Raw genomic sequence first — 27,115 nt, forward strand, 5'->3', positions numbered from 1 at the left:
AATGAATGAACAAAATGTGGTATATCTATATGATGAAATATTATTCAATCATAGAAAGGAATGTAAAACTCATACATGCTACAGTGTGGATGAATCTCGAAAACATGCTGGTGAACAAGGCCAGACACAAAAGAACGCGTATTGTATTTCCATGTAAGTGAAGTTTCAAGAATAGGCAAATCCACGGAGACAGAAAGTAGCTTAGTAGTTTCTAGAAGATAAAGGAGGGGGAAACGGGGAGTGACTACTGAGGATAGCGTTTCTTTTGTGGTGATGAAAGTGTTTGAGAATTAGTGGCTATTGTTACATATATGTGACCAACATACTAAATTGGACAATGAATATACCAAAGTCCATTGAATTGTACATTTCAAAAGGGTGAATTTTGTGGTATATAAATTATATGTCAATTTAAAACAGAATGAATAAAAGCAGCAACTAATGCCTTTAAATATGTGATGGGAGATTCCATTTACCTTCACCCAGTGGTGTATAACCATATGTCATATCACAAACAGGAAAATGACATTAGTACAATGCAAAAAGCTTATTTAGTGTGTGTGTATTATTGTGTGTGTGTGTGTTTGTGTATGCATGTAGTTCTATGCAATCTTATCATGTGGAGATTCATGCAAATACCACCACAATTAAGATAAAAACTGTTTCATTATCACAGGTGTCCTTCCTGCTACCTGTTTTACTCATGCCCTCCCTCTCCTCCATCTCTAGCCCCTGCCAACCACTGATCTGTTTCCTATCTCAATAATTTTGTTATTCCAAATTTAATATAAATTGCTACATAACATAAATGTAACCTTTTGAATTGGCTTTTTTAAAAAAGATTTTATTTATTTATTTGACAGACAGAGATCACAAGCAGGTAGAGAGGCAGGCAGAGAGAGAGAGGAGGAAGCAGGCTCCCCGCGGAGCAGTGAGACCGACGCGGGGCTCGATCTCAGGACCCTGGGATCATGACCTGAGCCGAAGGCAGAGGCTTTAACCCACTGAGCCACCCAGGCGCCCCTTGAATTGGCTTTTTTCACTCAGCGTAATCCCTTAGGATCTACCCAAGTTGTTACATGTATCCACAGTTCATTCTCAGTTTTTCATTTTTCTTTGGTAATACAGCATTTTATTTATTCTTTCTGTTAATAACTAATATTTAAGAACATTTTCAATGTTAGCAGAACTTAATCACCTGGGTGGCTCAATGGGTTAAGCCTCTGCCTTCAGCTGAGGTCATGATCCCAGGGTTCTGGAATCAAGCCCCACACCGGACTCTGTGCTCAGCAAGGAGCCTGCTTCCCTTCCTCTCTCTCTGCCTGCCTCTCTGCCTACTTGTGATCTCTGTCTGTCAAATAACTAAAATCTTAAAAAAAAAAAGTTCAGCTTACTTTTTTTTTAACATCTTGATACTGGGTGTTAATAAAATATAGTCAAAATAATGATGGTCAAAATCATTATAGCAAAGATCACAAATAAATACTGGGTATTTATACATTATAATACAATTCAGTCTTTGGCATAAAGGTCTTTGGCTGCAAAAAAGAATATTTGGTTTATGTCACTAACAGCAATCTCTCTTAATGCTGAGATAGCCTCTTGGTATTTCTTCTTCTGTTGATTTTTAGCATAGTTATCTGTGCCTATAGGAATGGAGTTGACTAAAGAGGTACTCATCATGTAAACTCCAAATTAAAGTACATAGCTGATTACTGTAGGAGGTAAACAGGCAATGCAAGTGCCCAGTATTTCTGAGGCCAAAAGGTTAAGCCTAAGGAGTCTAGTCAAGATTCAGGAATAATAGTCCATACAAGATATAGTATAAAGCCAAACGGGGAGCTCAAGAGTAAAGCCATAAATCACTCTTTCTGGCAGAGATGATAGTGAATTTTCCACCATTTCCCTCGTGGGTTTAGACAATCAGACAGTCTCAGCACTAAGTTCTCTGTTCAAACACTGCAGAGGGTAGGGGGTAAAGAGAGAAAACTGAAAGGCCAAAGTGTGGAGGTACCTCTAGCCCCGGCACAGTTGTACCAGACCTCTCTCCCTGGGGGTGGTAGAGGGGACACATCTATTTCCCTTATTTTAAAATAAATTTTTATTTTCAGAACAGTCTTAGATGTACAGACTTATTATTTAGATAGTACAGAGAATTCTTATATACACCACATCCAGTTTCCCCTACCATTGGCATCTTTCATTAGTACATTAGTATGGTACTATTAATGCGCCAATCTCGATACATTCTTAGTAACCTACGTTCGCATTTTAGATTTCCTCAGGTTTCCCCTAATGCCATTTTTCTGTATCAGGATCCTATCTAGGATACTATATGATGTTTGCAGTTATGTCCCCTTAGGCTCCTTTTGGCTGGGACTATTACTCAGACTTACCCTGTTGTTTTTTTTGTTGTTGTTTGTTTTTTTTTTTAAAGATTTTATTTATTTATTTGACAGAGAGAGATCACAAGTAGGCAGAGAGGCAGGCAGAGAGAGAGGAAGGGAAGCAGGCTCCCTGCGGAGCAGAGAGCCCGATGTGGGGCTCGATCCCAGGACCCTGAGATCATGACCTGAGCCGAAGGCAACGGCTTAATCCACTGAGCCACCCAGGCGCCCCAGACTTACCCTGTTTTTGACAACACTTGAGAGTTTTAAGGACTTCTGGTGAGATATTTTGTAGAAGGTCCTCCAATTGTGGTTTATCTGATGTTCCCTCATGATTAGACTGGGGAAATGTGTTTTGGGGCGGAAGACCACAGAGAAGAGGCGCCATAATCATCACATCCTATCAAGGGGACATACTATCAACATGACTTATCACTACTGATGTTACTTACCCTTGATCAGCTGACTGGGATAGAGTTGTCAGAATTCTCTACTGTAAACTTTCTCTCTTTTTTCTTTCCATACTATATTCTTTGGAAGAAAGTCACCATGCACAGCCCACATTTAAGGAATGAGGAATTATATTTCTTACCCTTAAGGGTAGAACATCTACATCAATTCATCAATTATTTGCAGTTCTGCATGGGAGATATATCTAATATCCTCAGTGTATTTATTTACTTAATCTCTTACTTATATCTGTATGGAGTCATGAATATTTATTTTATACTTAGGGTTACAATACAATACTATTTTATTCACTGTGTTTTTCACATTGTTCCAGTTTGGGCCATTATGAGCTCATCCAGTTGGCCCTTATGTCCCCATATGACTATCACTATGAGGTTGGTTTTTTGTTTTTTTTTTTAGCACTCTACTACTTTCTGACACTACAAGATGCTCTAGGATCAAACTGCACATTTCCTGTCCCATTCCTAGAATCAGACTTTTCTCCAAGGAGGGGTGGAGGGAGGAAGGAAAGAAGGAAGAAAGAAGGACTACAGAGAGGGGCGCCTGGGTGGCTTAGTTGGTTAGGCACCTGTCTTTACCTTGCCTTTGGTTATGGTCCCGGGGTCCTGGGATCAAGCCCCAGGTCTGGCTCCCTGTTCCACAGGGAGTCTCCTTCTCCCTCTCCCAGTACTGCTCCCCTGCTTGTGCTTTGTTTGCTATGTCTCTGTCAAATAAATAAATGAAATCTAGGGAGAAAGAAAGAAAGAAAAAAAAGGAAGGAAGGAAGGAAGGAAGGAAGGAGAAAGAAGGAATTCAGAGATATCCATGTATTGTTTACCAGTTTACCCCAGTGCTAACAGCCTGCAAAGCAATATTAAACCAGAATATTGACATTAATACATCCACCAATCTTACTCAGATTTCTTTAACTTTTTACTCATTTGAGTGTTTATACAGTTTAATCTCACGAATAGGTTTCTATATCCACCACTACGTCAAGACACAAAAGAGTTAAAGAACCGCAAGAATCTCTTTTGCTTCTTTTTACAGTTATACCCATTTCCATCCATCACCTCTTCCCTACATTCCTAATCACTGGCAAATACTAATCTGTTCTCCATTTTTAAACTTAGTTATTTTAAGAATATTATGTAAATTGAATCATTCAGTATGTATTTTGGATGGGCTTTTATTTGGACTCAGTATCATTTCCTTGAGATCCATTAAGTTGTTCTGCGTATCAGTAGTCAGTTACTTTTCTATTGTTCCATAGTATTTCACGATGTAGAAGTACTCAAGTTTGTTTAACGATTTCACCTGGTTGAAAGACATTTGGGCTGTTTTTGCTTTTGGGCTATTATGAATAAAACTGCTATAAACACTCATGTACAAGTTTTTGTGTGAGTACAGATTTTTAATTACTCTAGGATAAATATTCAAGGAGTGCAATGGCTAGGTCATATGGTAAGTGCATGTTTAGGTTTGTAAGAAACTGCCAAACTGGTCTCCAGAATGGCTGTGTCATTTTACATTCTCACCAGTGATTTATAAGTGATTGGGTTTTCCTGCATCCTTGCCAGCATTTGGTGTTATCACTAATTTTGTTTCAGTCATTCTGATAGATGTGTACATACTTTTTTTGGAAAGCCATAAATATTTTGAAACAATTGAACCAGTACCTACTGGCTAACATTGCCTGTATGCCCAGTTCCAGGTTAGGCTCTTTGCATACGGAGGAAACCCAGCTTACATACAAGGACTGGGGAGGCAAGACCAGAGTAGGGGAGGAGGCCAGTTCCTCCCAAGTCATTCTGACAAACCCTTTGAGTTCATCAGTAATGCCGGGTGTTGGATAATAAACCCTGAGTCCCCAACAGAAACCTGTGTCAAGGAGATCTCCATGGAGTTCAGAAGGGGGGAAAAAAAAACCCAAAACCAACAATTCTGTGAAAGGGTAGGGGAAAGAAATTATTGGATCCAGTTTGGCTGTTTGAAACTCCAGGTAAAAAGAATGGCATTTACTCTCAGGGTCTCCAAAAAGAGGTTCAGATTCTGCCTGTGTTTTGCAAAGAAATAGGACAAAGCTAACAAAGGCCCACCTGTGGCAAAATGAAACTGATTTTCAACCTGAGAGACCATCCTATCTCTTTCTAGTAGCTGTTAAAGAAGAGTCCTAGATTATCATCCAAGTTCTCATTTTCCTCAGCTTCTGTCTATTGTATGAAGCCGAGGGTATTAAGTTCCATTTACTGAGAACTGTGAGTACGGCCTGTGCAGTTACTGGATCTCAGTAATCTAAGGAGTAGATGACCTTGATATATCAAAAATATTTAGCTTTTTTTTTTTTTTAAGGATTATATTTATTTATTTGAGAGAGAGGACGCATGGAGTTAGGGGGAGGGAGAAACAGAGAGAGAGGGAGAAGCAGGCTCCCCACTGTGCAGGGAGCCTGACAAGGGGCTTGATTGCAGCCCCTTGGGATTATGGGATTATGACCTGAGTTGAAGGCAGATGCTTAACCTACTGAACTACCTAGGCACCCCCAAAATATTTAGCTTTAAAAAAATAATAATGTTTTAGGGGCACCTGAGTGCCTCAGTGTTAAGTGTCTGACTCCTGATTTTGGCACAGGTCATGATCTCAGGGCTGTGAGATGGAGTCCCACATCTGTCTCCACATTGGGCATGGAGCCTGGTTAAGATTCTCTTTCTCTCCCTCTGCCCCTCCACTCTCTATTTAAAAAAAAAAAAAAAAAAAAAAAAAGTCAACTTTGAAATGACACAGAACACTATGCTCAGGACTGCACAGAGGAATAATACTATCAGGGGACTTTCTGTCCTTCCTGGCATACCTTTCTCCACCCCTTCCCTTCCTGACCTTCACCCCAGGGGACATCTATTGTCTATACTCTGCTCTGATTTTGCTAAAAAGTATTTATTTATACCTCACCGTATTCCAAAAAGACTTTGAAGAAATTTAAAAATTAAAATATTTTCCTATATAAAACAGAACAACAAAAAGGAACAACAGAGGGGGCGCCTGGGTGGCTCAGCGGGTTAAAGCCTCTGCCTTCGGCTCAGGTCATGATCCCGGGGTGCTGGGATTGAGCCCCGCATCGGGCTCTCTGCTTAGCTGGGAGCCTGCTTCCTCCTCTCTCTCTGCCTGCCTCTCTGCCTACTTGTGATCTCTATCTGTCAAATAAATAAATCTTAAAAAAAAAAAAAAAAAAAAGGAACAACAGAACCAAAACTATTTAGTTAAAAGGAACAGAAAAAAACAGATATGGCCAGGTTTGTATTTATCATCCACAACAATTATATTTTGCTTTACAAAGAATGCTCTTAGCCTCTAATACTCAGATGCAACAATACTCTTTTAGAAAGCCATCATTTGAATTTCGCATATGATGTCTTCAAAATTTTAGGTACAATTTATATGCCCTTATTTTCCATTTCACTATTTTGTTCTTCAATTATTGAGCTTTTAGTGGCTTATCCACTTAAATAAACATCTTAAAAAGTATTTTCCAGTGGTCTATGACTCCAGCTGATGGCTATTAATCCTAGAAAACTCAACAGATGGTCCCTCTGTTGCTCCCATAGACAAGCATTATTCAGCTGAAAAACTTTCTGACAATAATTTGCAAAGATGTGATGAAGCCAGTTTTTCAGAGAGAAAAATCAACTGAAGAATAAATACATATTGAGGTACTCTTGTTAATATATGCTACCTGAGGTTAGGGACCTTGTCTCTCTTGTCCACTAATGTGCCTCTTACAGTGCCTGGAACATAATAGACATCCAAATGGTTACTAGAAATTACTGAGTGCCCTCTTTGCATAGGAGGCTCTTCTCAGACATTCTGGGAATATGCAGAAGTAATGGATCCTGGAGTTCATGACCAGTCCTATGACAATATATATCTATTTAATGGTGGGTAAAAGCTTTAACTTCCTATGCAAAGGGTTTTCAGGAGAACGAATCTTCCCTTTGTGGTTTCCATCTTCTCTGGAGATCATAGAAACCCCGCACAGGTCCATCATGGGAATGTAGGAGAGCAATATCCACTGAACAGCCTCGGCCAGTTGCATGCGGGCACAGTCTAGCATTTAGTCACCCCCTCGACCACTCAGCCTCTGGGAAATGGGAACAGTGCCACCATTTCATGAAGGGAACACAGTAGCAAGAAGATATGTTTGAAATGGACTCTTGGATTCTCTAAGTTTTGTGGTTGTGGTTTATCCCAGATCTCCCAAGCTCCAGGCTTTATTGCCCCCCCCCTCCCCGGGCAATGATAATGCTGCCACCTGACTTCTCAGCTGCAGCCCTGTCATCTTTTCCAAATACTTAAGTGCCCATTAGCTTATAGTGCTGCTCATGCTGTAGCACTTTATGTCTGGCTCCTGCCCTCTTAGACAACAGGCAAATAAATGTTTATGGTGGGAGAACCAATTGAAAGACTAATAAATAAACCATATGAGATATACAAACTATGCTCCACAACCCTAACTGGTAAGTAGAATCCCCAGACTATTTTGATCAGACTATAACATTTCTCTTTTTGATAAATTTTCTCAGTCTTGGTACCGTTAGCATTTTAGTCCAGATAAGTTTGGGTTTTTGTTTTGTTTTGTTTTTTAGGTTTTATTTTTAAGTAATGTCTACACCCAACGTGGGGCTCAAACTCATGATCCCAAGATCAGGAGTTGCATGCTCTACCAATTGAGCCAGCCAGGCACCCCGAGATAAGTTTTTGTTGGGAGTGCTACCCTGTGCATTATAGGATGTCTAGCACTGTCCTGGGTCTGTACTCACTAGATGACAGTGGCAGCCCGACTGTCTCTAAATATGACCAAATGCCCTAAATGAGAACTATGTTATAGAGTAAACAACACAATCCAAAACCAAGACCTACAAAGAAAGTCAATGAATACATCAACCCAAAGCTGATGATGGAATTTGATCTTAAAAACAGGAAGAATTTGGGGCGCCTGGGTGGCTCAGTGGATTAAGCCACTGCCTTCGGCTCAGGTCATGATCTCAGGGTCCTGGGATCGAGCCCAGTATCAGGCTCTCTGCTCCTCAGGCAGCCTGCTTCCTCCTCTCTCTCTGCCTGCCTCTCTGCCTACTTGTGATCTCTCTCTCTGTCAAATAAATAAATAAAATCTTTAAAAAAAAAAAACAGGCAGAATTTCAAAAATTGGTGAATCTTGCAACTTTCTGAAACTTAATTTTTTTTTTTTTTTTAAAAAGGCTTTAAAAAATAGTTCGGAAGAGATAGATGGGTTCAAGCTCAATTCTTTTTTTTTTTTAAGATTTATTGAGATATAATTCACATACTATATTATTGACCCATTTAAAGTATAAAAGTCAATGTTCTTTAGTAAGTTCACAGGTTTGTGCAACCATCACCACAGTTAATTTCAGACATTTCCATTCTCACCCCAAGAAATCCTCTACCCATTAGCAGTCACACAGACTGCCCCCAGGCAACCACTAATCTACTTTGTCTCTATAGGTTTGCCTGTTCTGGACATTTCAAATGAATATAAATGTAATTATAAATGTAATAAATTTAAATGTAATATGTAGTCTTTTAGGGCAGGTTTCTTTCACTTGGTATGCTTTCAAGCCTCATCCATGCTGTGGCATGCATCAGTCACTCCTTCTTATTGCTGAAAAATAGTTTTTGGTGAATGTATATTTTCATTTTTTTTTAAAGTTTAATTTATTTGAGAGAGAGAGAGAGCATGACCCGGGTGAGGGACAGAGGGAGAAGCAGACTCTCTGCTGAACAGGGAGCCCGATAAGGGCTGGATCCCAGAACTCCACGATCATGACCTGAGCCAAAGGCAGACACTTAACCAATGGAGCCAACCAGGTGTCCCTATATTTTCATTTCTCTTGTGTACATTCCTAGTAATAGAGTTACTGGGCCATATGATAACTCTGTTTATGATTTTGAAGAACTACCAAGCTGTTTTCAAAAGTGGCTGTACCATTTTACATTCCCACTGGCAGTGTAAGAAGGTTCCAATTTCTCTGCATCCTCCACTCTTATTGTCTGGTTTTGCTTTAGTTATCTTGTCTCATTGTGGTTTTGAGTTGCATTTCCTTAATAACTCATAATGTTGAGCATCTTTTCATGTGCTTACTAGCTATCTGTATACTTCTTTGGATGAATGTCTTTTCAAATCTTTTTCAATTTTCAAATAATTAAGCTTTTTATTTTGAAGTAATTGTATATTTGCATAGTGCTGTAAAAATCGAGAGATCCTGTATATGCTTTACTCAGTTTTCCCCATGTAACATCTTGTAAAACTGTCCTACAATACCACAGTCAGGATATTGACATTGATACAATCAAGACACAGAACATTTCTATTGTCTCTCTGACCTTTCATGTGCCTTTTTATAGCCACACCCACTTTCCTCCTGCCCCTACCGCCTTCCTACCCCTGGCAACCACCAATCTGTCCTTCACTTCTATAGTTTTGTCATTTCGAGAACAGTATATAACCTTTTGGGATTTTTTCCACTTAGCATAATTCTCTGGAGTTTCATCTAGATTGTTGCATGATTAATAATTTATTTCCTTTTATTGCTGAAGAATATTTCCTTGTATGGATATACCAGTTTGTTTAACCATTCACCTGTTGAAGGACATTTGGGTTGTATCCAGTTTTGAGCTATTACAAATAAAGCTGCTATAAACATATGTGTATACAGGTTTTGGTTTGAACATATGTCTTCATTTCTCTGGGATAAATGCCCAGGACTGCAATTGCTGGGTTGTTTGGTAGTTATATGTTTAGGTTTTAAGACATTGCCAAACCGAATCCCAGAGTGCCTTTATCATTTTATATTCCTTCCAGCAATGTACGAGTGATCCAGTTTCTATGAGTGAAGACCGAGTGGGGGAGGGGAGACCCTGTCCTCTTTTCTGTGTTTGCCTGCTATGGAGCTTTTGCAACAAGAGGCCGTGGGACAGGGGTGAGAAAACTGGCAGCCTGTCCATCCTGGGGTTAAACTGTGATCCCAGACTGAGAGATTCTGGGGAGGAGCCTCTGTCTTCTTGGCTGTACTTGTATGGGGTATAATGCCCGGCGTAGAACTTCTAGACCGTGAAGCTGGGAGAAGGGGTAGAGGAGCTTGTCCATGTCTCAAATGCCATAGCCTTTTTCTGTTCTTACTGAGATTTAGTAGATTTTCTTGGATGAATGTTTCTTCATCTGCAGTATGCCCTTAGGACAATTTCCAGAGACTTGAATTTTTACCAAATTGCAGGTTGCTGGGGAAAAGGTCTGCTGAGCTCCTTACTCTGCCATTCTGGAAGTCCCAACCCCTCAAGCTTGACTCTTGATCTGACCAAGAATCTGGTAGAGGGGGAAATCCCCCTGCCTGCCAAAGAATTCTCAGTTCCTCCAAGAGTAGATCATCCCAAGGCCCCCGTGGCCGTTGCCAACACTGGATGTGCTGTGCCTCCCTGCCGTCTTGGCAACCTAGTAGGCTGGTGGAGGTGCGCTGCCCAGACAACTGGGGGCTAGTCTGCCTGGACTAGGAAAATAAATCTTTTGTTTTTTTCCCTAAGGGAGAATGGATATGTTAGATCACGTAAAATGGCTTCATGATAGAAGACTGAAACCGATACTTGAATTTTAACCCCCAAATACTGCCACTTGCAGTGGTACATTGTCTCTGTCGGCTCGGCTGTGTGGCTTATTAAGCTGGGCACTGACAGAGGAGTCAGTAGGTCGGGCTAAAGAAGGAAGGCAGGGACAAGATTTTCCTGTTTGTCCAAATGGACAATACAGTAACACGGTTCACAGAATTGTATATAGTAGGAAGCTTCCCTGGCATCCTTGTCCCTCTACCACCCGGTGCTCTTCTCCCAACAGGTGGATGTTTTATAAAAGCAAATACAGACATATATCTTACTTTCCTTAGAAGGGCTTGGGTTTGAAGCCCACTTTTGTCCCTCTCAAAATGAGCCGTGCAATCAGGGATAAGTCACCTGATCTCTTTAAGCCTCAGATTCTTCACCTGAAAAATGGGAATAATAGTACCTACTTCACGAGGTTAGGGTGAGCATTAAGTAAGATTGTGTCTAACGGGGCGCCTGGGTGGCTCAGTGGATTGGGCCGCTGCCTTCGGCTCAGGGCATGATCTCAGGGTCCTGGGATCGAGCCCCGCATCGGGCTCTCTGCTCTGCAGGGAGCCTGCTTCCTCCTCTCTCTGCCTGCCTCTCTGCCTATTTGTGATCTCTCTCTCTGTCAAATAAATGAATAAAATCTTTAAAAAAAAAAAAAGATTGTGTCTAACGGTGCTTTCTAAAAGCGCTGTGCCAACATCAGCTGTTCAAATGGGAGCAGCATCCGTGGACCGACAGTGAGGTAGAGATTGGCTGTCCAAGGTAGGTGCTGCGGGATCAGGAATTGGTGGTGCTGAGGAAATACCTGAAGCTGACTGGGGAAGAGAGAACATGGGCCACAGGGAAACTCCAGCATGGCTGAAGTAGGTATGAGATGGGATGTGACTGATTTACAACGCAAAAACTTTGCGAAGCCAGTGACACACAAAAACCACCAGGAGGGGACTGGACCTTTCCGTCTGTCTATCACCCATGTACTGAAGGCAGCCAGCAGGGTTCCAGGCTAGCTCGGCCCTGATGAAGAGTGGCACCTTCTCCCGGGAACAGGCCTACTTCTGGACTACTTTAGACACAATGTTGGGCTTAAAACCCAAAATGGTTTTAGGTAGGTTGGTGTCTTTCAAAGATTATCCAGAAGGACCTGTTCCAAAGATCATCCAGAGTCTAATTTATTACAGGGCCAACCCAGGACTTCTGCTGTAGGTTCAGGCCAGCAATCAAAAAATTAGGACCCAAACTGAGTTAACCTTCTATCTGTTTGCAAATTTTTCTCTCTGGCAGAGTAAGTGCAGTAGCAGGGAAAACGGGAGAGACCAGAGGGTTGTGACATAGAATCCAAAAAATGTCTTAGGTTTTTCTCTGCCTGGGTTACTACATTGGAAACACCTTAGAGGGGAGTCTGTCCTATATTCTTCGTTTCCCCTGGAAGCAACTCCAAAGGACCATAGAGATGGTGAGCTGCAGAAGAGGCCAACTCTGAATGGGATGTGATAGACAAATCTCTGCCCAGGAGAGATATGTGTAGCAGATGTATACAGCAGGAAGACAGGTGGAAGACAGGTGTAGAGAAAGCCAGTTCAGAGGTTGGAATTTCCCATTCCTCATTCCCTTTTGGGGGGGACTTCTACATGCAAACAAGATGAATAGTTACTAGTTGCTATCCTGCAGGCTACTTCTCAGGCCACAGATTCTGCAGCTTCTTTAAGTTTCTCGTCTGGCTGAGGCAGGGGGCCTGGCAATTGCCTGAGGTTGAATAATGGCTGAGGGAGCACCAAATCAGACCCCAGAGACCGGCAGAGTTGACTGACCCTCTGCAATCTCAGAGTTTACTTTTAATGAGAACTGAGTATTTATTTTACAGCCAAAATGAACTTCAGTTGCTGAGGCTGAGGAGTCTGAGTCATTACCACTCCAGCCTCAGGGATACTTCCAAGGACAGGTCTAAAGCTCCCTGTCATGAACTCTGGTATGTTCTGGAAGCATTCCACCCTCTCTTGCTAACTCTCAGAGATTGATTAAATAAGAAATTGAAGAAGAGGGGCGCCTGGGTGGCTCAGTCGGTTGAGCAACAGACTCTTGGTTTCGGCTCAGGTTGTGATCTCAGGATCTCAGGTGACCTCATGAGTTTAAGGTCTGTGGGGCTCCCTGCTCAGCAGAGTCTCCCTCTGCCCCTTCTCCTGCCCCCCCCCACAACGCTTGTGCGCTCTCTCTCAAATAAATAAATCTTAAAAAAAAAAAAAAGGTTGAAAGAGAAACAGAGGGTTTGAAAGGGATGCATCTGTGCAGTACTCAAGGGTGAGAAGGAGCAAACTGGGAGGCTGAAAAAAAAGAACTTTATCTTTTTGTTATTGTTTGCCTTTTAATAACTGTTTGCTTTTTTATAAAGCTGTTTCTGCCTTCCTTTTTCTTCCAACTTTTTATTATAAAAAGTTCATTTCTTCAGCAGCCCCCCCCAAAAAAAAAGAAAAGAAAAATTCCAAACCCACAGAATAGTTGAAAAACATGTACATTGACAATCAAAAAAATCCATAAAAATAAACTGGATTTCATCAAAATTAAAAACTTCTGCTCTTTAAAAGACACTGCTAAGAAAAAGACAAGCCATAATTTGGGAGAAAATATTTTTATCTGATAAAGGACTTGCATCCAGAATATAAAAAGAACTCACGCAACTTAATAAGACAGCAGATACCCTAATAAAAATGGGCAAAATACTTGAACAGACATTTTTCAAAGACGATATACAAATGGAAAGTGAGCACGGAACAGATGCTGAACATCATAAGTCATTAGGAAAATGCAAATTAAAACACATAATGTGATACCATGATAATGCACTGAAATGGCTATAATCAGAAAAACTAACAACACCAAGCCTTGTTAAAAATGTGGAGAACAGAAACTCTTGTATGTTGCTGATGGAAATGGAAAACAGTACCACCACTTTGGAAAAGGTTGGCAGTCTTTTATGGAGGAATTAAGTATCTCACTCCTCGGTATTTACCCAAGAAAAGTGAAAATTTGTGTTCACACAAAAATCCATATGCAAATATTTATAAGCAGCTTTACTCATAATTGACTAAAATTGTAAACTATCCAAAGTCCTTCAGCTGATAGATAGATAAGCATTTTGGTACCTCCATACAATGGGATACTAAATAGCAATAACATGGTACAAATTACTGATGCATGAGAAAACATGGATGGATCTCAAACATTCTATGCTAGGCATTATGGGCTCCATTGTGTTTCTCCATCAAAAAATAAGTCCTAACCCCTAAACACCTCAAATAGTGAACTTATTTAAAAACAGGGTGATTGGGGCACCTGGGTGGCTCAGTGGGTTAAGCCTCTGCCTTCAGCTCAGGTCATGATCTCAGGGTCCTGGGATCGAGCCCCACATCGGGCTCTCTGCTCAGCGGGGAGCCTGCTTCCTCCTCTCTCTCTGCCTGCCTCTCTGCTTACTCGTGATCTCTCTCTGTCAAATAAATAAATCTTAAAAAAAAAAAAACAACAACAGGGTGATTACTGAAACAATATTGGATAAAATAAATAAATTTAAAAATAAAAACAGGGTCATTACAGATACAATTAGTTAAGATACTTGAATAGAGTGAGCCCTTGCTCCAAGTGACTGGTGTCCTTATAAGAGACACACAGGAAGAACTCATGCAATGACAGAAGCAACACATAGGGAGAACACCGCGGGATGACAGAGGGAGACAGTGGAGTTATGCAGCTGCAAGATATGCAATGCCAGGGATTGCTGGTGAAGCCCAAAGCTAAGAGAAAGGTATGCACAGATTCCTCCCCAAAGCTATCCAGAGAGTGTGGCCCTTCTGACACCTTGATTTTGGACTTCTGGCATCCAGAACTGTGAGATAATAAATGTCTGTTGTTCTAAACTGCCTACTTTGTGGTACCTTGTTACAGCAAAACCAGGGAAGTATTGCACTTAGTTAAAACAGACTCAAGGGCATTTACATGACGTTCTAGAAAAGTCAAAACTACACGGATGGAGAATGGATCAGTGGTGCCCAAGGTTGGGGCTAGGATGAGGGAATGACTATGAATAAGTAAGGGAGAATTTTGAGGGTGATAAAAATATTCTAGATCTTGACTGTGATGGTAGTTACATGACTGCACGTGTTTGTCAAAATTCATAAAACTTTATAGTATATAAATTTTAAAATTTTGAAGTTTACTCTATGTAAATCATACCTCAATAAAGCTGATCCTCCAAAATTCATAAACTATAAACAAACAAACAACAAAACCATCATACAGTGGTCATCTGTATATCTTCCACCCAGATTCAGTGGTTGTTAATATTTGGCCACATTTGCTTTATCTATATATGTATTTTATTTTTGCTGAATCATTTAAAAATAAGTCGCAGACATCATAACACTTCATCCCTAAAAATTTTATCATATATCTTTTAAGAATAAGAACATTTTTCTACATAAGATATGTAAGGAAAGTAACAATAATTCCCAAGTATCATCTAATATACAGTCCCTATTCCAATTTCTCCAATTGTAGTTAAAAATGTCTTTTGTAATTGCCTTTTTCTAACCAGGATCCAATCGAGGACCATATAATACATTTGGATGTTATGTCTCCTCAATCTCTCACTTTTAATCTAGGATAATCTTCCCCTCTTTTTCTTTTGATGACCTTTTGTCTAGGCCAGTAGTCTTGCAGAATATTCTACAATTTGTGGATTTGTCTGACTATTTCCTCACAGTGTTACCAAATTTTCTTCTCTTTATTTCCTATAAACTAGAAGTTAGGGCTGGAAGCTTGATAGATTCAGCCTAAACACTTCTGGCAAGAACAGTTCACAGGTGATAGAGATCTATTTTTCCATCTGGTTGGTCTCTCTGTAGACCTATCTTCCTGCCCTTCTTTCTCGTACCAATAGGACTTGAGTACCTATGCAACAAAATCTTGCGGAGGGACTAGTACCAGCGACATACTGAGGCCACAGCCATCAGTAAGACAGTTCCTGCCCTAAAGGAGATTAATGAATGAATAGCACCCTTTCTCATCTGATAAATATTTACCAACTGCTAAAGGATCCAGGTACCATGCTAGGTTGTAGGGATACAACAGTAAACAAATACAAACATAGTCCCTGCCTCCAAAGAATTTATAGTCTAGTAAGTGAGAAAGACATTCATGAAAAAAACAGAACAAAACAAAGCACAAAGATCCAGAAATAACTTGTGATAAACGCTATGAAAGAAAAACACAGAAGAATACGACTCTGTATAATGGGAAGACTTGACCTAACAAGTGCACCATTTGAGCTGAGGACTGAAGGATGGGCAAAAATTTTAATCTGAGCTAATCAAGATTCTAGGCCTAACTTCTGGTTTATAGGAAATACTGGGGACAGAGGAATTTTAAATCACATTGCCTTGAATTAAAAAACCCTAACCAGAGAAGTTCAGAATTAAAGCCAGACCAAGGGGTGCCTGGGTGGCTCAGTGGGTTAAAGCCTCTGCCTTCGGCTCAGGTCATGATCCTGGGGTCCTGGAATCGAGCCCCGCATCGGGCTCTCTGCTCGGTGGGGAGCCTGCTTCCCCCCACCTCTCTGTCTGCCTCTCTGCCTACTTGTGATCTCTCTGTGTCAAATGAATAAATAAAATCTTTAAAAAACAAAAAAAGCCAGACCGAACCAGTGGTCTATGCTGTCATCCAAAAACTGTGGATCCTGCAAGAAAAGATGGTTTGTTAAAGCCTTTGACTTTATTCTACCTTTCTGAATATTCAGGTTAGACCAAAGGGCTCAAATTTTTGTTGCTTCTAATAGTAATTATGATGCTTTTAAAAAAATAACTTTTTCCTTAAGCCACACAACTAACAAGCAGCAGAGTCAGAATTCAGTCCAAAATTGCTGGCACCTTACAAAGCCCCTGTATTCGACTATGACATGACGATTTCCCCAGAAATAACGATAATGGTAACTATCAAGGTGAAGCTAAAGGAAAGGTGTTTTTTGTAATATAACTCAAAACCGGACAGATAGATGTTCTTTTAGCACGACAAGGACACAGGAATACTGCCAGCAGGAGGTTAATTGGCTCAGTAAGAATGATCTGGTTATTTTTAGATGCTTGAATGGAAGGCCAGACCAAAGTGGCCAGAAATTTCCACCCCCCGCCCTCCTTACCCTCCAACAGGAACAAAAATTATTGTGCTTTTAAGAAATAAAAAGCAGTTGGGATGGTGGGAGGTGAATAGAGAAAAGGACTATGGGGAAGGGGAATATGAAAGAGGAGACAAGGAGAGCTTGAGAGGAAGTCTGCTAACCAGAGTTTGGCTCTGCAACTGCCATGGCCAATAAGCCCCTTACTCTTGGTTGTATAGCTTATGGAAGTTACTCAAATCTCTGTCATGCCGTGTACTCTAGTTTGGTTAGAATATGATACATGAGGCTGAATAAAAAGATTCACTCGCCACGCTCCGTGATTCTGTGTATTCTTCAACAGCCAGCTGGAAGATGGTTTTGTTAGGAACTGTTCCATGGTGGGCTTCCAATAACTTCTAATATTGTCAGGCACTGTGCTAAGTGCTTTAGATACACTCATTATCTCTAATCCTCTCAACAGCCCACCAGAAGAGGTCACTGAGACTTACTCACCTAAGGTCACAAAACTGCCTAGCCAGAAAATTTTTAATTGTACCTGTCTGATTTGGATACAGATAAACTGGCCCAGAACAGTGCTTCTCAAACTATCTGTGAAGGACCAATTTTTAAATTTCAATCTATCACAGCTTGACAGTTTTGGAAGATACATAATTTTGTAAAATATAAAATGAGAAAAGATATGCACAATACAAGCCCAAACTTACAATCAACAGACATACTCTGGGAAATTGCTGAAAATGTTTCTAAACACTTACTCTGAGTGTCTGTCTTCAGAGTGAATCTTGTCACGGAATGGCACTAGTATAGACTAGTAGCTCTGGTCATGAGGGCACATCGGAATCATTCCTGAACTTTTGCCAAATACACGTGCCTGCGCTCCACCCAGACTCTGATTCAGCAGGTCTGACATGTTTAATAGACACTTCCCAGGGGATTCTGATGTCCATCCCTGGTTAAGAACCACTGCTATTCTGACATGTTGCCAAAGCTACTATTTGCAGCTTGGTCCAAATCCAAAGAATCAAGATCCTCTTTCAGAATTCACTAAAACCAGTACTGGGCATTGTGGTGGGGAAAAGGAGGAAGGGCAAGAATGCCAGGGAACTGAGAAATTCAAGAGTGGCCCTCCCTAACATCTACACTATCACTTGGTACTATTTCAATATCCCTTCAAGTTAAAACTTTAATGTCTGGTTCAAGTATGAAAATACCCTGAGTAGCAAATGAGAAGCCGTCAAAATTGCATTTTGCAGATAATCATCCCCATCAAAGGTAACACCTCTATTTTGCTTCCTCCTACTTACACGGCCCTGCCTTTGTAAGAACAGGCTATCTCCTGCATTCAGCATTTGAGGGATTCTGGGAACTGCCCATGTTGGGCTCCCTGCTTAGCGGGGAGCTTGCTTCTCCCTCTCTCACTCCCCCCTGCTTGTGTTCCCTCTCTCGCTGTGTCTTTCTGTCAAAAAAACAAAAACAAAACCAAAAAAACCCAGGCAAGCGATATGGAATATTTCACAGAAGAAATAAAAACAGCAAAGTAAAGATGCTCAACCTCACTGATGACTGAGAAAATGCAAGGCAAAATGAAAATCTGTTTTTGACTCATTATACTGGTAAAAAGTGTGATAATATTCTTTTTATTTTTTAAAGATTTTATTTATTTATTTGACATAGAGAGATCACAAGTAGGCAGAGAGGCAGTCAGAGAGAGAGAGAGAGAGAGAGAGAGAAGCAGGCTCCCTGCCAAGCAGAGAGCCCGATGCGGGACTCAATCCCAGGACCCTGAGATCATGACCTGAGCCGAAGGCAGTGGCTTAACCCACTGAGCCACCCAGGCGCCCAGTGTGATCATATTCTTTATACCAGGGGTGCCTGGGTGGCTCAGTGGATTAAGCCTCTGCCTTCAGCTCAGGTCATGATTCCAGAGTCCTAGCATGGAGCCCTGCATCAGGCTCTCTGCTCAGCAGGGAGCCTGCTTCCCCGTCTCCCTCTGCCTGTGTTTCTGCCTACTTGTGATCTCTGTGAAATAAATAAAATCCTAAAAAAAAGTTCTTTATACCAGTTTCATAGGTTGGTGGTCTCTGCAGTACTAATTTGTGAGTCTCAAGACATGTTGTTGAGGTAAAGCAATCTGCAGGACATGAATACGTACAGTATGATTGCACTTATGTCACAGAAACATACAAAACAATACTGTAAATATGGGCATATAGTGTAAATAGGTAAAGATGATTAAAAAATTGGAAGGATTTACACTCAAATGACCACAGGGGTTACTGCTGGGGAAGAGGAGGACACCAGGATGGATGCCATTGGTCCTAGGGGACCTTAGTTTTAATTCGGAAGGATTAAATGCTTTTTAAGGGCACTGTATCCATGTATTATTTGCATAAAGTTAAAACTAAAACAAAATAACTCCTTGAAGATAGTTATGTCCACAAGCTGCCAACGGAAACCAAGATCAGGGTTCTGAGCTCCTGGAATCAGAGGCGCCCTCTTACTCCTGGAATTCAATCCCTCCTTTGCTGGCCCAGGCCTCTAGGGGACCTTACACTTCTGCCCTCCCCCTTCTGGTAACTTTGTGGCATATCAAGTCTGATTAAGACTCCTAATGGCCTCTGAAAGGCACTGAGAACATGATGATTCTCCTCCCTTCTCTGCATTTATAATTAAAAATAAAAATACTGGGGCGCCTGGGTGGATCAGTGGGTTAAGCCTCTGCCTTCGGCTCAGGTCATGATCTCAGGGTCCTGGGATCGAGCCCTGCATCGGGCTCTCTGCTCGGAAGGGAGCCTGCATCCTGTCTCTCTCTGCCTGCCTCTCTGCCTACTTGTGATCTCTCTCTGTCAAATAAATAAATAAAATCTTTAAAAAAAAAATAAAAATACTATGAAAGTAAAGAAATACCTTAGAGTTCTGATTTTTCCTATGATTATGATGATGCTTTTGATAATTGAAAAATTAGGTCTCTCGAGATACTCTGAGATTTAGCTGGGAGCATGTGTTTAATTCTGAACAGCTGGGTGATGGGCAACGTAAGGGTGAGAAATGGAACAAGTCACCAGCAATCTTCACTCCTTCTCCAGTATAAGATTTTTTTAAAAAATGGAAGAGAAGGACAAATATTTAATCACTGTGTGTCTCCTGAAACTAACTCCTTAACAAACCACACACACAGTTAATTGGTTAAACTTCCAGGTGCAAAACTAGGTGTGGTGGGGTGCCTGGGTGGCTCAGTGGTTTAAAGCCTCTGCCTTCGGCTCAGGTCATGATCTCAGAGTCCTGGGATCGAGCCCCGCATCGGGCTCTCTGTTCAGCAGGGAGCCTGCTTCCTCCTCTCTCTCTGCCTGCATCTCTGCCTACTTGTGATTTCTCTCTCTCTCTGTCAAATAAATAAATAAAATCTAAAAAAAAAAACCACAAAAAAAACTAGGTGTGGTATTTTATCTACAAAGAAGGGGCCTGCTGTCAGGCACTGCAACCACTTCTGTCCTGGGACTCCCATAAGGCAACAGGGACTTGCTGGGTCTTGCCCCTCCAGCATTGGTTCCCTGGCTGCTTGCCCACAAGGAGCTGCAAGCTGATTCTCCTGGGATCAGATCCCCAGTGAAGAGATTTCTCCAGCTCTTCAGGGACCTTAGAACCAAATTCCCTTAGCTTTTTTTTTTTTTTTTAAAGATTTTATTTATTTATTTGACAGATAGAGATCACAAGTAGAGAGAGAGGCAGGCAGAGAGAGAGAGAGAGAGGAGGAAGCAGGCTCCCCGCCAAGCAGAGAGCCCGACGCGGGACTCGATCCCAGGACCCCGAGATCATGACCCGAGCCGAAGGCAGCAGCCCAAACCACTGAGCCACCCAGGTGCCCCTCCCTTAGCTTTTAATTCAACTGTTCCCTATGTATACAGGGAGAGGGAAAGGGACTCTTTGTTAAACTTTCACATTATTCTTCTCCATTTACTAAAATCACATGCAAAAGCATCAATGAAGAGAAGGATCGGCTCTTCCCACCTGTCTGGTTATTATTATTTACATACCTACTGTTTACTATTTATTTATTTACTTCCTAATATGAGGGGGAAAGATTTTTCTCTAAATTCTCTTTAAGTCATACTTGAAGTGGTGGTACACTAACTGGCAAATGGCTATTTCTATAGTTTAATGGACCACATAGTAACCTATAAAGTGATCTGCTTTCATTCAGCTCAGGAGGGGATCTGAAGATAGACACCTTGAAGGTGGATGAGGTCCAAAGCCAAGTGGTCCTTCTGTGCCCACAGGATTTGGCACCTCACCTCTATCCCCTGGCCTGGTCAGCAAGTCTAAGTCAGATGGGGGCTCCAAGGAAGAAAAAAAATGTTACATGTCCCCTCTGTCTTCTTGTGCCTTTCTTTGGCCGATCCTGGTTAACCGTAAATATAAACCCTTTTGGCAAAGTTCAGTTTTATATTGACAACCTTCCCTCCCTTTAAATCTTCCACAACCGAACTCTATTTTGAGGGACAGGGCAGGTGGCAAAAGAATCCTGAAGGGTGGAGTGAACATTTTCCTTCCCAGCATCTGGAGTAGTTCAGAGGATAAATTTTAACTGACTGGATGTTACTTACCCTGGGACTGCTATAGCTGGAAGATCCTGGGATTTCTGACAAAAAGCTGACAGAATATAAGAATTCTTATTACCTCAGTTTCCTGGATCTCTGCCTGCAGGCTCTAATGAAAGTGAGAGTGGGGAGAGATCTTTTCTTTATCTAAATTTAGATTAGTGGGGAAAATATGTGTGAAACTAGTTCATGGGGTATAGCAACTTCAGTACTCTTGTTTTCAATCTATCCTTTTCCTCCCAAAGATGGTCATTGTTTTCTTTTGCCTCTCTCTTTTTTTTTAAGATTTTATTTATTTATTTGAAAGAGAGCAGAACGGGGGTGGGGGTCAAATGGAGAGGGAGAAGCAGGCTCCCCAATGAGCAGGAAGCCCAAGGCAGATCCTTAATTGACTGAGCACCCCTCTTTTTTTTTAAGATTTTATATTTTTTGTATTATTATTATTATTTATTTGAGAAAGAAAGTGAGAGAGGGGAGGGCCAGAGGGAGAAGCGGACTCCCTGCTGAGTGGGGAGCCCAATGCGAGACTCGATCCTGGGACTCCGGGATTATGACCTGAGCCAAAGGCAGTCACTTAACAAACTAAGCCACCCCTGCCCCCTGCCTCTGACTTTGGAGTCATTTGTCATAAGGCATGGAAAACCATAGGTCTGACTAGGCTTTCCTCTCATTTTGTTCTGTCTTAAAAAGCTGAGCTTTATAACCAATGAGAATATTCTCTGGTCTCTGCCAACTGTTGGATGCACAAACCAGCATGCATCTGGCAACAAGCCCACTAGGCTGTGGCTCAAATACCCGCATTGTCTTTGTCCGACTGTGCCAGTTCTCAGAGGAATTTGTTGTAAGGGGTTCTGGTCCCTAAGGGGACTTTGTCATCTCAACCTTCCTTGTCACTAATTTGGCCAGAAAGAAACGCGGTTTGCATCCCATTTGCAGCTAGATCTTTCTTAGGCTAATTCTGGGACTAAGCTTGCTGGATCTTGTGAGGGGTCCATTTTTGCACTCTCCTTTGGGGATGCCTCTTTGGTCCGCGGTTAAGCTGTAAAAAGCCTTATTGGTTTAAATCACTATTGAGACTAATAGAAGATCCTACTTGTCAATGGCCAGATGATGGTCCTCTAAATTGGCTATATTTGAAAGAAAAAAAAATCCTTTTAGAGATCTCTCACTGTCTTACTGGTATCATAGCTAGCCTTAGGGACTCCCTTAACAAGATCAAAGAACAGAAATAGACTAAGAACAAAAAAAGTCCATTCAGACCCCTTCCTACTTGCCTTCAGACATTTACGGATACTGTAAAAAAACCTTAGGACATTGGAAATACAACTGTCCTGCATGTAAGAAGAAAAGAAAAAAAAAATGAGGGCAACAGTCCTTATCTTACAAATCTTTGCAAAACTAAAAAAAAGCAACTCTAGACGAAATCAAACGTCCATCTATTCCTTTTTTTTTTCCAATCCTAAAACCTCCTCTATTTATCTCAAATAACTCACAAATTATTGGCCTTAGAAAACCAAAGTCCCTCTTGGAGAAACTTGCATTCTTTCTCTGTCCCTTGAAGATACAAATCTTACCATGTCTTTGAAATATAAACACCCCAGGAGATAGCTAAAATAATACCCACACTTGCCTAAGACTAAAGAAAAAAAAAAAGAAAGAAAAGAAATTGAGGCCTTTTAAAAACACAAACTGCAAAAAAGGGCTAAGACTATAGACCACAGCATTTGTTCTTTCAGGAACAAATACAAACCTTAAAATTCTTCTCCAGAAATATTAAGAAACCTTAGGTCATCTGAGCAAATAAACATAAATTATTCCAACTGTTACTTATAACATAGTGAGTTTTATAATGTTTTAAAAGAGAAGCTATAAGATCTCTGTATTTGTTGATATGTATGTCTATTTCTGCTAGATCTAGATATGGTGTTTTTCTCCCTCCAATGGTATTGCCAAAAATAGTTTGAAAAAGAGTTCATTTGATTGGCTTAAAGAAAAGGGCTTATATAACTTTAGCATTCATAAAAATTCTCAAAAATAAAATAGAAACTTAATCTAAATGAATTTCAGGTTCACATGATATAGAAAAATATTCAGTATTAAAGCTAATTTAAGGTTGCTGGTTTGATTAAAATAGACATGTCTTAGACTTACCAAAATTGCATATAATCCAGACACACAACTTTTTATTCTATCTGGCTTTCTTAATCAAATAAGTTCATGTTATCTCTAACTTTAAATGGTGGCTGATTTTGTCTAATGTCTCATGAAATTTTCATAGGTAATCTAAACATAATTGTTGAAGGCAAATGATTTAGATGTATGTAAATGAGCTAAGAGATCTTCAGTGAACTTTATAGCAAAAATTATGCTTTATGGGGGGTGCCTGGCTGGCTCAGTCAATGTAGCATGCAACGCTTGATCTCAGGGTCATGAGTTCAGGCCTCGCCAGGGGTTAGAGCTTAGTTTAAAAAAAAAAAAAGTTAAAAAACTGTTTTGGGGGGCGCCTGGGTGGCTCAGTGGGTTAAAGCCTCTGCCTTCGGCTCAGGTCATGATTCCAGAGTCCTGGGATTGAGCCCTGCATCGGGCTCTCTGCTCAGCAAGGAGCCTGCTTCCCTTCCTCTCTCTCTGCCTGCCTCTCTGCCTACTTGTGATCTCCCTCTGTCAAATGAATAAATAAAATCTTTAAAAAACAAAAAACAAAAAAAAATGTTTTGGGTGCTTGGGTGGCTCAGTAGGTTAAGCGTCCACCTTAGGCTCAGGTCATGATCCCAGGGTTCTGGGATCCAGCCCTGGGCTGGGCTCCCTATTCAGCAGGGAGCCTGCTTCTCCCTCTCCTCCCTGCTCATGTTCTCTCTTGTTATCTCTCAATAAATAAAATCTTTAAAAAATTGTTTTTGCTTTATGGTATGTGTAGTTAAAAATAGTTTCCAGGTGCGCCTGGGTGGCTCAGTGGATTAAGCCGCTGCCTTCGGCTCAGGTCATGATCTCAGGGTCCTGGGATCGAGCCCCGCATTGGGCTCTCTGCTCCGCAGGGAGCCTGCTTCCTCCTCTCTCTCTCTGCCTGCCTCTCTACCTACTTGTGATCTCTCTCTCTGTCAAATAAAAAAAAAAAAAAAAAAAAAAATCTTAAAAAAAAAATAGTTTCCAAAATCTTTTTGGGAATCTAAAACTTTAAAAGTTTGTTAAGTTAAATTAAATAATAAGTTAAATTCATTAAGTACCTAAATCATTTCCAAATAAGATAAAATACTGAACACTAATTACTGCCCTTTCTGCCTATGAAAGCCTTCCATTTTACACAGATACTTGGAGCTCCTTTCTATTTGGTAAAAAGAATGTTACTCTATTCATGAATCTTGCCAATTAGATCTTCAAATGTACTTAGTTGAATTTTTTTTAACACTAATACAGAGGAACTAAAGATATTGGGTTTGTTGGTAAATATGTCTTGTTAAGCTATGATGAAAGACTGTATTATGAAGAGGCATATGTTTCTAGAAATTATAAAATATATTAATAAATTTGCCAATCTACAGATTGCTGGTATAATAGACAATTCACAATTGCTTACTACTTCATTTTCAGTAGAAATTAAAGGTTCTAAGAGTTAAGAATTTTTAATATATGTGATTGAAACTACGAGAAATAGCAAGGGAAACTGTATATAAGGAAAGTTGCGTATGTTTTGGTAAGATGAGTTATGAGGCATGGCGATGTTTTTGTTAAGGGAAAGAAAGTAAATTTGTCTTAAAGCAAATCTGGATATAAGAAAAAGGGACAAAATCTGGATGTAGAAAATAAAGTTATAGGTTTATGGAAAAGGAATCTTCAGAGACACATTTTCCGTATGGTAGAGACTGCCTAACATTGGAATGAACTTAATTAAGTAAATGAGTTTTAATATCAAAAGTAAGCTGGTGCAAAATTAAAATTTGGATTTTCTCTGTGTTCAAAGGACAGTGTTGTTAGACTATTGGTCTGCTCTTGATAATAAGAAATTATCAAGACAGATTATCTATTTAGAAAACAAAATTCTGTGTTTTATCAAAATAACGTCCTATGCTTCATGTTGTCTTTATCAGGCCTTTCATTACCGAAGAAAATAGAATCTTCTCAATATGAAAAGAGCTGTTTTTCTTTTTTATGATCATTTAACTTTCTGTATTTGTCTGCAAAGTCTTCGTCACCATGGTTAAGTGGATAACTAGGGTAATGTTTCACAGTGATCTCTCTGATCCTATATAACCAAGTGTTTTAAAACCTTTTTGACATGTTGACAAACTATCCAAAATGAAGCCATTTTAACCTCAAAATAACTTTGGAATTTTTCAGAGGGTTCCTAAAAAATCGCAAGATTTTTATCTCTCTTTGTAAAAGATGTTAAATGAACTAGGCTTATTTGATATGTTAAAGTACATGAAAAACATTGTCAAATAAATGGTGAATAATCTTTTCAGATTATATTTTATGGATAAATATTAATTTAAGTGTTCTAGAAATTGCACAAAATTCCTAAAAATTCTGGTAAGTACTGGCATGTCATCAGTCATAATCCTAGTTATTATCTTAAAATGTTGTATGTCACAGAAATAACAAAATTTCCTTGTCAATTGCATTATAATGAATCCTAATTAGACCTTTAACCAGGCCATTTAAAAGTCTTTTGTCATTTACAGTCATTCTTTTGCTCTAATGCTTTTACAGAAGTGTTCCTGCAAAAATGCTTCTATTGGATTTCTGATAACTTTAAGATCATAAATCTGAGCTTGACAAAAATTTCTAGAATAGAGAAACAGGAACTTGCTCAAGGAGAACAAAAATGAATTATACGGGACTGAATAAACTGAGGAAAATGAATATAATTTTTATCAACTTCTATTTGTAATAGTGCGGTTCTCTAATTTTTAATTTTCCAGATAAAAGGAAAATTTCCTCTTTAACTATTCCTTATGCAACTTGGTAAATTATATCTGTGCAAGCAGAGTTGAAACATTTATCTTTTTCTCCCTACTGTATCCCTCTAGAACTCAAAAGCTCTTAATGAATATTCTTACTCTATGGCAACACATTTATTTGCTAAGTTCAGTAAGAATCTGTTCTCCTTGTAACGCCACTACTGAAAACATTGGTTATATTACTTAGGCTTTGACTGGAATGTCATATTTGAGAGATGTACATAGATTCATATGTGACCAGACAGCTTTAAGAAACTAAGGTTGACTTAATGGAGCCAATAAAGCCCTTTGGAAATAGCAGCCTGATGCCTTGCTTACAGTGTTTCCAGCAGCCTTACCAGGTGAGTAAAAAAAGTCACTTCCTGGCAGGTGCAGGAACCTCAGGATATTTTGGGGACCTGGAAAAGAGATAAACTAACCCAAAGCTATAGTATTGCAGGCAAAGTCCAATGACAAGTATTTGGCATCTAAATGTTCAATCTGGAGATTCCTTCTGAAAGGTCCCAGCAAAGTAGATTTAAAAGAACCTACGTGATTGGGGCGCCTGGGTGGCTCAGTGGGTTGAGTCTCTGCCTTTGGCTCAGGTCATGATCTCAGGGTCCTGGGATCAAGCCCCACATCGGGCTCTCTGCTCAGCGGGGAGCCTGCTTCCCCTTCTATCTCTGCCTGCTGCTCTGTCTACTTGTGACCTCTCTCTCTGTGTCAAATAAATAAAATCTTTTTAAAAATTAAAAAAAATAAAAGAACCTACACGATCAATTGCTATTCCTGTTGCACTTAAGCAGAAATAATCAAGCCAAATTTATTGAAACAAGGCTTAGTTTGCAAACAAATTAGTCCTAGTTTGGCTATCTTTGGTAGAAATGAGGGTGACTGTTGAGAGAAAAAAACTGTTTCAATAGAACACCTTGAGGA

At 40.2% G+C, this 27,115-nt stretch overlaps 1 protein-coding gene and 1 pseudogene across 1 annotated transcript in view; both read right to left on the bottom strand.

Moving 5' to 3' along the window:
• Positions 1–27,115, bottom strand: part of COMMD1 (copper metabolism domain containing 1) — a 218,550-nt gene that overhangs the window by 4,127 nt on the left and 187,308 nt on the right. The gene's annotated exons all lie outside the window — the stretch shown is intronic.
• Positions 1,513–2,036, bottom strand: LOC123926098 (annotated as a pseudogene).

This window comes from Meles meles, chromosome 15 (assembly GCF_922984935.1).
Source record: "Meles meles chromosome 15, mMelMel3.1 paternal haplotype, whole genome shotgun sequence".
In the NCBI taxonomy this organism is placed as follows: domain Eukaryota; kingdom Metazoa; phylum Chordata; class Mammalia; order Carnivora; family Mustelidae; genus Meles; species Meles meles.